The sequence below is a fragment of the Lathyrus oleraceus genome, chromosome 5 (assembly GCF_024323335.1).
Source record: "Lathyrus oleraceus cultivar Zhongwan6 chromosome 5, CAAS_Psat_ZW6_1.0, whole genome shotgun sequence".
NCBI lineage: Eukaryota > Viridiplantae > Streptophyta > Magnoliopsida > Fabales > Fabaceae > Lathyrus > Lathyrus oleraceus.
In genome coordinates, this window is record NC_066583.1 from 575089274 (window position 1) to 575102764 (window position 13491).

At 33.0% G+C, this 13491-nt stretch overlaps 1 protein-coding gene across 2 annotated transcripts in view; it reads left to right on the top strand.

The window, feature by feature from the left end:
- The window catches only part of LOC127086587 (DNA glycosylase/AP lyase ROS1), a 48622-nt gene that overhangs the window by 18037 nt on the left and 17094 nt on the right, over positions 1-13491 (top strand). The gene's annotated exons all lie outside the window — the stretch shown is intronic.

A 13491-nucleotide genomic window follows, 5' to 3' on the forward strand; every position in this document is an offset into this window, starting at 1 on the left:
AACAGACCATTTCATTTTAATTTTATTTTTTTAATTTTGGTTTTAACCTATTCTGGTTTATATATCCAAGTTGTTATTGTAAATAATAACTAATCATGAGTGGCCTAGTGGAGAGAGAGTAGTTTCATTTGGTTTAGGGGAGTGGGTTTAATACTTGGGGACAACAAATCTTTGTGTTTATATTTGTTATGCTTACCATTTTATTTAATTTCTTTTTCTATATAGTATCTTGCTATTCTATTTTATTTTTATTATTAATTTAATTCGATTGTTATTTAATGGTTTGTATATTTTTTAGATTTTGTTAGTGGTTGAATTTCTGATGTTTTTTATTCGATTAGTCGATTTTTGTGTGTTTACTAATTTAGTTGGGTTATTAGTACCCATATCTATACTTTTACACGTGTAAATAATCATACTCAAATTTCATTCGATTTCAAAATCAATTTCAACTTTCCTCGATTTCAAAATACATTCCAAAAATAAATGTGAATCATTTCAAGATCATTTCACAAATCAAACATAATATTCAAACCCTTTTCTAAAAGCGTGAAGAAAAAGATTATCGTGGAGGGAATATCCAGTTATAATCCCGAATATTAGGCTCAAGCTGTAAGAGCTTGCAAGCCGTAAATATTCGTCTTCTCTTCCAATCCAATATTCAAACCTTTTTCTAAATAAAACGTGAAGAAAAAGATTATCCTGGATGGAATATCCAGTTATAATCCCGAATATTAGGCTCAAGCTGTAAGAGCTTGCAAGCCATAAATATTCGTCTTCACTCCAAAATATTTATAAATATTTAAACCATTTTCTTAATAAAGTTGGAAGAAAAAGATTACCTGGATGGAATACCCAGTCGTAATCCCGAATATTAGGTTCAAGCTGTAAGAGCTTGCAAGCCATAAATATTCGTCTTCCCTCCAAAACATTCGTAAATATCCGAATCATTTTCTTAACAATATTGGAAAGAAACAGACTGCCTGGGTGGAATGTCCAGACGTAGTTCCGAGCACTAGACCCAAGCTGTAAGAGCTTGCAAGTCATAAGTGCTCGTCTTTCAAATTCCAAAATACTTAATTCCCATCTTAACCTCTTTCAATAAAGATGGAAATGGAACATGGTGTATACCGTGCACTCCTGAGATTAAGATTCGAGGCGGATGCCTCGCCTATCTTAACTCTCGCCATCGTTTAAGATTGTCAATGTGGTTTCTTCAAACCCTTTCTCAGTCAAACCTAAGAATACTTAATCTTTATTAAACACTTTCGCCAATAAAGATGGAAATGGAACATGGTGTATACCGTGCACTCCTGAGGCCAGGATTCGAGATGTATATCTCGCTCATCCAAGTTCTCGCAATCACTCAAAATACATCCAACCAATCAAACTCTTTTTCGCCGCCGTGCAACTAATCAAAGAACCTTTTTCATAAATGAAAGATATATTGTCTTAAGTGATACAAAACAATGTTTCGGCCACGATTGTTGAGTCGAGATAAGTGACGCTTTTCCGAATGTAGATTTATAAATCCGTTCGATGTGTGGTATGCGTCCACTCCTCATCTTTTTTGGGTAAAACAATGTTTTCGTCGATTAATACAGTATAGCTTTTCGCTAAAATCGACCAACAAACAAACATTTTTCTACCCAGAACTACGTAAGCCTTGATTTCTCTTTTGAGATACGTAGGAGCAGAATTTTAAAATCTTGTCAGGCCCACTAATAAAAAACTTAGGTTTAGTCCTTCGTCAAAAACCCAAAAACATTCTCTTCTCATCTTTTCTTTCTTTCCCACCTAATAATTCGAAAAGCCTAACATTTCAATTAACACTAACGCACACAACTAACCTAATGGTTCCCGTTGAGTACAACGGACGTGAGGGGTGCTAATACCTTCCCCTTGCGTAATCGACTCCCGAACCCTGATATTGGTTGCGATGACCATATCTTATCCTTCCTTTTAGGGGTTTTATCGATATTTTCCCTTTCCCATTTTTGGGAATAAATAAAGTTCGGTGGCGACTCTGTTCAGTACATCATTGCGAGCGTGCGATCGCGCTTCGCTTTGTAGTCGTGTCCCCACCATTCTTCGAGGTGCGACACTCGTGAATCAAGCTATGCTCTGAAAGATCAAGACATCTATTTAAAGTCAACATTTTTGTCAAACAAATTTCAAGTAAAGACTCTGGTTTCAAGGACCACCAAAGGTTTGACTTCTCAACTCTCATATGATGATATTCAACATGAAGATATCTCAAGCATCATAAAGAAAATTCAAGGCTCTTATATGATGCTAAAGTCAAAATAAAGATTCCAGGATTTGAAGCTCCTGAATTGTGAAAGAGAGGAAGAGTGAAAGCTCGCATGACCGTTTCTGTCTGAGTGACATTTGTCTTGTAAAAATACAAGGGTATTTATGAAAACATTATGGGTAATCTCTCTCTCTCTCTCCCTCTCACACGCATCATTTAAGAAATCTCTCATATTTTATTTAAACTATTAAAAAATGTTTTTTAGACCTTGCCAATTGATTAGAATAGTGCATAATTGATTGTAACACATTTTCTAACTGAATGGGCGATTAGATTATGAACATACTCAATTAGATCATGATTGGTTGAGTCTAAAATCAAGTAGTACAATCTCTTAATGATTGATAACAATTATGTATCAAAACTTCCATTTGTGGCCTTGACAATCAATTATTTATGTTGTCTAATCGATTAGCATAATCCATTACGTCATTGAATTGGCCCATGGATTATTTCCCAATTTATACCACACTCATGTCTTGAAATATAGAGCTTTTCTATCACAGTTTAACATCCAGAAAATAAGTTTAAAACTCACTTTTCATTTGAATCATCATTTCTCTAAATCTCTAACTTTTATTACATATATTTAACCATGGTGCTTCGAGAGTATTTTTGAGTCTAAGTGAAGTTAATTGTGTTGGGTGAGGGATGAATTGTTAATTTACCAAGAGCATATTATATATTGAGTAAATATTTCTTCCGTAGGAAGTTATCATTTTGGTTGCGAGCAAAATCAATTAAAAGCGCTTGTGTCTTTCGGGAATTGTCTTAGGAAGTCTCCATTTGGTTCGTGAGTTTCTTTTTGAAGAAAAAAATTTCTTTTGGTTTGTGAAGACTAGCCACTAAAATCTCCATAACGGTTCTTGAGCTCATCCCTATTAAAAGCTCTATGTGTTCGAGATCAGACTGATTAAAATTTCTCTTGGTTCTTGAGTTCAAACTAGTATAAAAGCTCAGTTGTTTCGAGATCAGCCCAGTAAAAATATCATCTCGGTTCGCGGTAAACCTGTATAAAACCCCAATTAGTTTGGAGGATAGTCAACTCAAAACTCCATCTTGGTTTGAGATCAGCTTGTGGAAAAAACTATATGGTTTGGAGACTAACCGTTCTAAGCCTTGTTCGCCGTTTGGTTATAAGTGAGAAAATCCTTTTAAAAATTCTCAAGTTTATTGGATACTTTAAAGAATATTTCTAGGGGACAAGAGTAGACCATCATAGGCCAAACTTGTATATCTCTCTTAACTCTTTTACTTTCCAATAGTTTTCTCTCTTTTGGTTTTCCGCTGTCTATTTATTTACCCATTTTATAAAATATTTTTAAACTCTAATTTTACAAATGATTTTATTTTAAACAAAAGTTTATCAAATCCTCATAATACACCCTCCTAATGTGTATGTAGTCACATATCAAGCAACCCATATAATTGTCAATAGTATGAGGTCGTAAAATAATGACATGAAAAATATGAATCATACAAAAGCGACCATAAATATGCTAAAATTCGTGCAACCGTCGCAATTATGCCCAAATACTTGCAACAACACTTTCTCTCAAGAGTATTGTAAATAATATATTACGATCAACATTCACTACTACAATAACACAGGTCATGTCAGATGCAAAATGGATTTCACCTCGTTTACCATGTTGAGGTAATAAAGGGTGACATGAAAAGTGGGAGCTTTATCCCTCGGTTACTTTAAATGGTCATGGGTTCAAACCGCAATAATAGATTTTTTATATTTTCCAAACTAGCATCATATACCTCTCGGTTTTATAACAAAATTGAGCGGTAGGATATATATATATATATATATATATATATATATATATATATATATATATATATATATATATATATATATATATATATATATATATATATATATATATTCTCATTACATTGTTTACACAGAATATAAAAGTAAAAATGTTGTTCTTCATCGTTATCGCTGTCGGTGAAGAACAAATGTTGGATATATTGGAAAAGAGCAAATGTTGGGGATCCCCGTTTGATTTATTTTGAGGAATATTAAATGTTAAATGCAATATATTTTCTATGACTTTTGCATTCATTTGTGCCTGATATAAAATAAAAAAGTTAGATAAATAAAATAAATATCTAGTTATATGATTATATAAGAACACAAACCTTGAAACCCAAATAATTTTCTGCACTTGCAATCCATTTCTTACAAAGTAAATACAGTACTCTCACCAACCACATATTAAAAACCTAAAATTTTCTAATCTTGCAATCTATCACATTGATACAGTGCTCTGATTAAACACAAAGGGTTTCATAATGTTTTGGTTTCTTATAGATTCACTAATATTCATAATGCTTTTATAATGAGACTTTTAGGTTTCACGGGGATCACTAATGGTAATGTCTTGACGGTTGATACTAATTAAATTGACAGCACAAATTTGTTTAAGGACGGTGGAGAAACACACTTATATTTTACCTTAATAAAATATGTTCCAACCCAAGCGCCAAATACCTCTCGGTTTCTGTTAAAAATCGAGGGGGAAAAGTTTTTTTTTTAATATTTATATTTTTACACAAAATAATAAAATAAATTGTTCAAACAAATCAACTACACACGTCTCGATTTCTGTTAAAGACCGAAGGAAAAAGGCTCTTTTTTTATTTATAATTTTTATATTATTTTTATATAGAATAATAAAATAAATTGTTCAAACAAATCATGAGTTTGACAACGGATTCTTGCAGAACAATATATCTTTCCAAATTTATAATAAGTTATTTGTTCCAAATAAGAGAATTTTTTTCTGTATTTGTAATCCATTCTAGATAGATTTCATTATCTTGAGTTTTTTCAAGACAAATGTTTTTACATGATAGAGAACGTGAAAAAGAACGTGAAAGAGAAATTAATAATTATTTTTAGCAATAAACTTCTCAATATTGTCAACCAAGGAAAACAATCAATTTCTCAATTTTTATATTGACAATATATGAATTTTATTACAAAAATACAACAACATCAACATCATTATGTGAGATAGATTGCAAGGGCAGAAAAATCTTAGGGTAAAATCTATTAACGAGTGCTTTTATAATAAAATATAATGATTAAACACCTCAATTTTATTATGAAACTGATATTTTTTATCTTCTCTTTTTAACTATCACCTCGGTGATGATGAAAATCGAGGTGAACAATTCTTTTTTTTAAAATTACATTGTTTATACAAAATATTATGATAAATTGTTTACAACAAATATTTACTCTTATTACTGAATATCTTTGCTGATATATTTGTTCTTATGTTCTAATCCTTCGGTTAAATAGGAAACCGAAATGTTAGAACATTTTATTTACACTTATAAACAAATAAAATCATAAACTGTGTGAGTTGGGAATCAAATCTTATACTGAGATATTTGTTTCACCTTGGTGTTATGAAAAACCAAGTGAATGTATGATGTTTTTTATTTTTTTAAATAATAAAAAATAGCGCGTCTTGGCTTTATATCTCAGTTTTCTATTGTTTGAGGTGAAAACTTCATTATAAAATACTTTATTTGTTGTAGTGATTTTAATACACCAATGTAGTGAGACAAAAATTAAGAGAAACATTTGAACAAAATTATCTGGAAAATTCAAGCGAAGTTTTAGAAAAAAAAATCTTATCCTTTTTAGTATATTTTTTATTTTTATTTATGCCTTTTTTTTCATTAAAAGAGCTATCTAATAATTTCATTTGATATTACTTTTAACTCGGTTTAGTAGAGTGTGACTTCCTTAAATATTAAATTGTACCAAGTTCAAAGATTGAGAAGACGGTAGTATAATCAGGTTGATTTATTTAAAAAATTGTTGATTTATAAATGTTAACAATTTGTTTATATTAATATATAAATATAAATAAATATTTTCGTCTAGGATTGAACCCTGAACCATTTAACTTACTATTATGTACTTTTTTTTGTTAATTGGTGTAAAGGGTCTATAATTGTGAATATGTATATATCGTTGTGTTGATTCTCTCTTTCATTTAACTTGTTTGTTTACTCTTGTAATTGTTTTTATCAAAACATTTTTTTTAAAAAATATTTTAGCTTTTTTTTTTAAACAACTATTTTAAAGTTGTCGGTTAATATCATCAACTTGTTTGCATTAATACATAAATATAAATAACTGTCGTCGTCAGAGATTGAACCCTAGACGAACAATTTACACACTACAACAAACAAGACCTTAGACAACGCTTTTTTTAGCCTTAGACAGCGCTTTAAAGCGCTGTCTAAACCTCCGCTGCTAAAGGTTTAGACAGCGCTTTTTTAAATCTTAAAAGCGCTGTCTAAGCCCCCCCCCCTTAGACAGCGCTTTGGCCAAAAGCGCTTTATAAGACCCTCTTATTTTAAATTTTTTAGGTATACCTTAGACAGCGCTTTTGAAAAGCGTTGTCTAAGCCCCACCCCCTTAGACATCGCTTTGGCCAAAAGCGCTTTCTAAGACCCTCCTATTTTAATTTTTTTAGGTATACCTTAGACAGCGCTTTTCAAAAAGCGCTGTCTAAGCCCCCCCCCCCCCCCCCCCCCCCCCCCCCCCCTTAGACAACGCTTTTGCCTAAAGCGCTTTCTAATCCCCCCCTTAGACAGCGCTTTTTACAAAAGCGCTGTCTAAGGTATACGAAAATTTTTGAAGCTTTTGTTTTAAACCACATTTTTTCAAGGTTTATAAATCAGAATTTCTACCTGTTTTCAACCAGATTTTGACAGACAATTATCACATTTTATATATGCCATTTTGGCCTTTTTTCTACCAATTTTTGGCTAACAAATATATATATATACCAATTCAAACCAATTTTGCCTTAAATGTATCAAAATATATACAAATTTATGTACACATTTACAAGTCATTACATATACTACAAATGTACACATTAATTACACAAATTTATGAACAAACATTGAGCTCTATCATGAATTGACACCACTCCTCTTTGATTTCGTCCACTTGATCCTTTGTATAAAATGCACACTTGAATTCATCAAAGTACTACATAATAATATAACATATTTTGAATTAGGACCTTCATATCCGGGTATGTTGTCCAATCATTTCCTAACGAGTCAAGATAATACACCAATAGTTGCACCATGAGGAAATGCACTTCACCTGCAGGAAACAAAGCAACCCACGCTTAGCACCACATCCAAGTTGCAAATACATTTAACTTGCAAATACATTTAGCAAAACAAATTAAGTATTCTCTAACTAAATTAACAAACTCTAACGAAGATAACATAGCATTAAGGGCAACCGGTTTGAAGACCGTCTAACTCTGAACCAACATCAATTGGACAAAATTTAGAACTCACCCTGCATCCTGCAATGACAGTAGAAATACCTCATTTGAGTCCTGCATTTTTCCATGGTAAACCCAAATTCATAGTTAAAACTAAGTGCAAACCAAATCCATTCATTTAACCATAACTCTAACTTGTAACATTGCTCACAAACTGTTAACAGAATGCCAACTCAGTTGAATTAACCATATCATCTAGTCAACTACCAAAAATTCTGCAGCATGGTCCAAGGCAAAACCAGACTTGCATCGTACAATACAAACAGCTACATTATCATCACATGACATTGCATCATCATGTCATACAACAATTGCATCTAACATTGCACTAACCTCTAACCAACTTGAAACAGAACCCATAACCAATCCTGCAAAAAAAAACATCTTCCTAACTGAGCTTGAGAACCCCTTCTAACTTCACTCTATAATCCTGCAACAAAACCTGAAAGAGGAGGGGGATCCAATTCAGATTGAAGAAATGAACTAACCAACACGAAAAATTAAAATTCAAGGAAACCAATTAAACTGTGCAGCATGATTTATTTTATTAAATAACAATTTCGCTAACAGATTTGAAACTAACCAATTAACTGATTTGATTTCTATTAACCTAAACCAAATAACATTAGCCGAGTTTACACAAGCGAGAATCTTTTTTTCTTTCAAATTGATTAGAACATGAACTAACATTAACAACCAATATAATAGAAATCAACTAATAGTAAAGCATAAGGATAGTAAAGCTTACACTTGCCAAGTACTTGATTATAACATACGACTTGCAGTAGAACTTGCACTAACAGGTCGTCTTCAATCCACAAATAGCCATTCCATATAACTTCAATCCAACCATGACCTGCATTTGAATGAAACCTGTTCAGCAGTCTGCTACTTCCAATAGCCATATAACTTCAATTGATTAGTCATATAGGATAGCCAGTCATAACAGTTAGAATAACTAACATTAACTCACACCTAATCTAACTAACATAAAAGGTTTCTAACTGAAATTGATTTAATTGAAATCTAACAGAAATCTCAACTAACTCAAACCAACTTTCTAACTGAAATTGATTTAATTGAAATCTAACAAAAACAACTAACAAGTCTTCTTCAACCTCTACTTCTACATCAGTTTTCCACAGTTCTGCACCAATCCTCCATTCTACATCAGAAAGCTCCCTTCATTCATTCTTCACGCACGCAGAGCCTAATCACAAATCAACCAGTCTTCACTTCCGAACCTCATGATCATTTTGCAATTTCACAACTGCAATGCAACACGGTTCAGAAGGAAAAAGATTAGAGGAAGATGAAGGAAAGTAGAAGAGCAGAGTAAACAGAAATGGAATTGCGACGGAGGAAGATTATAATAGAACAGAAAGAAGAAGCAAGCAAAGGAAAGGAGAATGTGTACCTGAGTCGAAGCTACAACGTTTTCTAGCCGTCATAGTCGCCGGAGCCGGAGCAAAAGAGTCGTCGTGACCAAAACTGATATAAGTATTTCAAGCACCGTTACAACCTGTTGCCAGGCTTACAAAAGAATATTATCTTCTCCTACCTCCCTTAAAAGTATAACTATAGCATGGCATAAGGGGCGGCATTTATAAATTTCAGTAAGTTGTAGGTTTTATGGGAGATGCGTTACGATCTTGGTTCAATCCATAACGATTACTACGTCAAAAAAACTCTTAAATCTAATGCAATTCGTGAAAAAACTTTCAAACTTCCATACTCATACAAGCCCTCATCAGCTTGGAACAAGAAACACCTCAAATAGCAAGGAATTCAACAGATAATTCAGTTACATATTCCTTAAAAACTATGCTACCTGTGAGAACTTATTGTATTCTTCATAATCCCTAAAACTTTTAATTCAATTGCGAGTTACTACCAGCATGATTTCAAGAGAGCATTCAAATTTTCATTAATACAATAATACATATGCAGACTCCAATTGCAATCCGCTACCAAAAACATAATCTTAAATTTCAATAACAAAATTCAACGACAAGAAAGTTACCTAAAGCTTGGAACTCGCATTGAATCTTCCAATCCTAAAATGCTTCAAATCAACTTCATTAGTTTGCCCATCCACCGCAAGCTCAGTCAATATCTTCCCAATAACTGGAGCCATCTTAAACCCGTGACCCGAAAACCCTGCACCCAAAACCACATTCTTCCCAAACTCACCACCCAAGAAATCAATCACAAAATCCTCATCCGGTGTCATTGAATACATACAAGACTGTTTCATCACAGGCTCGGTTGAATCAACCAACCCACAAAATCTCCCTTCAATCCACTCTTTCATCTCATCCATCATCACACCAGAACCCCACGGTCTCTTATCCGGATCACACGGGTTACCGCTATGAACCGCCACTTTAATCAAACCCGGATACTCCAAACTCGGAGATCCATACAAACAAACCTACCCAAGCTAGCAAACGTCGGAAACTCGCCCCAAATTGAGAATTTCCCTTCATATCCTTCCTTTATCCTCCAATAACAAACAAGAGTTTCCAGAGGCTGAATCGGAAGTTGAACACCGGTAATCTTTTCAGAGGCTGCATGAAACGCCTGCGTATAAAACCAAATATAACTTCTGTTTTGATAATTGAAAATTGAATCTAACTCTTTTCCAAAGTTAAATAGATGTATTGTGAATAAAATGCAGTTTCAACTTTTAATATGTTAAGTTTCTACACATGCTTGATTTATTACTAACAAATATATAGCAAAACAAGATCAAAGCATTAATGAAATGATTTTACCCCAGTTGGATTCCGGCTGCAGCAAGCTACTCTTCCAGTCCTCAAATTAAAAAATGTTGCTACATCTTTACCAGGAATCATGTTTTGTTGACAGATGTTGCATACTTTCTCTGCTGCTAAGCGTTCTCGCCGTCTCATTGCCTTCCTAGTAGCCCTGTTCGAAACAAATTTGGTGCGAAGAAGCTGACTGTTGGATTGATCAAGTGCTGATGTTGAGGGGGCATTCCTCAAAGGTGGAGACTCTTCCGCAGAAGAAGCATAATGCTTACGAAAAAATTCACTAACATCTTCAGGGTCGGACAATGGTGCTTTTCTCTTTCGACTAATTTCCCTTCCATTTTCCAGTTCTACCATAGAGGCAGATGGACGTAATGGCTTAGTATCCTCAAGCACTTTGTCCCGGCCCAAATCATAACTGTAAGGGAAAACTACAACAGCAAAATCATGCTCTTGAACCTCAACATCATCTTCTTGACTATCCTCTTTACCTAACCATTCACACCATATTCTTCTAATTTCACTCCCATTTAAAGAGCCATACTTCTCAGCAAATCTAGCAGAAATCATCCCCAAGCCAACTTTCCTAACATGTACATCAATAGCTTCAGTTGCAATCTTCAAACGAGGAATCACCAACACAGAACCATCAGATATTGTATCATCTGTCGCAATCGGTTGAGCATTTGACTGAGCCTCTACACCAAACGGCACAATAGCAAGACTATTGTGATTCTCATCTTCAACAATCTATTTTGGATGACATTTGCATTCTCCGTCTTTTTCTCATTCTCAGTTGAAGCATAAAAAAATATAAGCCCGTCACTAAAAGGCCACGGATTCGGTTTCAACATAGTATCTCTAGCAGAATCCAATCTCTTCCTATGAAGCTTACCTTTCAAGTGATCATACACAACACTATCACTGTAACACGGAGCAAGACATAAAACGCAGAAATATATGAATTTCTTTCCATTTTCACGTAGCTCAATGTAGGGATGACCTTGAGCTCTAATATGACTAAGTATAATCCTAGCCTCTTTCTCTCTCGGATCGAGAGTACCATTCTTTGTAAGCCCCAATTCTAACTTCCCACCCATTTGAATTTTTCAGCCAAAAATACCAAATGCAAAATCCAACACCACACAGACTTCAAGAGCCAAGAAATACACAAATAGAACAATATTTTCCTCTGAAAATTCAAAATCAATAACCTAATTCCAAATCACGATTTCAAACCCTAGAACTTCAAATACCATAGCAGAAAAATTTCTCAGACTCAAACCTTGGTTTAACAACGATTACCTTTTAGATTCAAACTAACAACAAATATTTGACAAATGCAGAAAATTGTTAGTCAACGATCTTACTTTTTTTGTTTCCGATTTCGAGAATAGAAATTAAAGGAAAAGGTGAGAATATAAAAATTTGAAGAAGAAACCTTAACACGCAGGCGTGAAACTAGCTTTTGTTTGCGTATTGTGTATAGAATTCTTCGGTATTCGAGGAGATCTGCTGTAACGAAAAAACGCGGAAAGAAGCATGGAAAGAATTTCGAACGAGCGCAAATCTTCCATTGACATCTCCGTGTGTCGCCGGTGGGGAAGAAAAGCGCTAGGGTTTGTTGAAGGTGCGAGCAAAAACGAGAAAGTGGGGGAAAATTGAGAGGGAAATTTAGAGAGAGGAAAAAAGAAAGTGATTATCGGAAATTTCAGAGAGGTTTTTAGTTATTTTAACTTCAATTAGACCTTAGACAGCGCTTTTGTGGAAAGCGCTTTCTAAGGTATGCCTTAGACAGTGCTTTCCAAAAGCGCTTTCTAAACCCCCCCTTAGACAGCGCTTTTGGTTTTAATTTTTTTTTAATTTAAAGACTTTAGACAGCGCTTTATCAAAAGCGCTGACTAAGGTCTATATTTAAAAGCGCTTTCTAAAAGCGCTGTCTAAGGGGGGGTCTTAGACAGCGCTTTTAGAAAGCGCTGTCTAAGACCCCCCCTTAGACAGCGCTTTCATTATTTTTTTGGAACATTTTCCGTGTTTTATTTTAATTTTAACCTTAGACAGCGCTTTCTTTTAAAAGCGCTGTCTAAGATGCGCTGTTAAAAGTCATTTTTGGCGTAGTGACACCAATTTAACTCAACTAACACATATTAGTTAAGTTATCCCAACCACTCATTTTAAACACAATTGAAATTCCCATTTCTTGTGTTTTCTAATATGTTTATCTTTATGACGACACACTTTTGTTTGACAAAGCTATTTGTTTAAATCTCTATGCAAAGTATATTACTATTCAAATCAAAGTCAAACAATATTAATTATCGAAATTTTAAGATCCAACGTTGAAACATATTAAATTTTTTTTCGTCAAAATAAGATTAGAACGCATCATTTCTATAATAATATTTGACACGTTGGAGACACGTCTCGCAAATAATATAATATATGTGCGAACTTATCCGAAATTTCTATACTTTTAGTAAATAAAGTAAATCTATAATAAACTCAAATCACAAGATTAAATAGAAAGATATTTGTTGCTTTTTTAGGTGGCTTTTATATATATATTTAGCAATAATTATTAGTATTTATTTTATTTTTTAAAAGAAAAATAAAAGTGTGAAATTTTATATAATTTTAAAGGTTTATTTTATTATATTTTAAATTTTATTTTTAGTTTTATACTCGCCGGCCTAAATATAATAAAGTAAATCTTAAAAGTTATAAGTGATGTATATATTATATCCACTATTCTCATTGAAATGAAATATAAATAAAAAATTATTTGAGAAATTGATAAATTTCGTCTTAATTTTTAATTCATATATTAAAATTTCAGATATCATCTTTATTTATATTTTATTTTCTCATTATACACAAAGTAAGGAAAATTGATGTCATATCAATGAAATTTGATTGAGTGTGTATTTGTTACTTAAACTTATATATATTTTTTATATTAATTTATATTAAATTATTTACGATTTTAAATGAATTTTACTAATGGGATATCAATATCACATTAAAGTTAAGGATAATAAATAATTTATTCAAA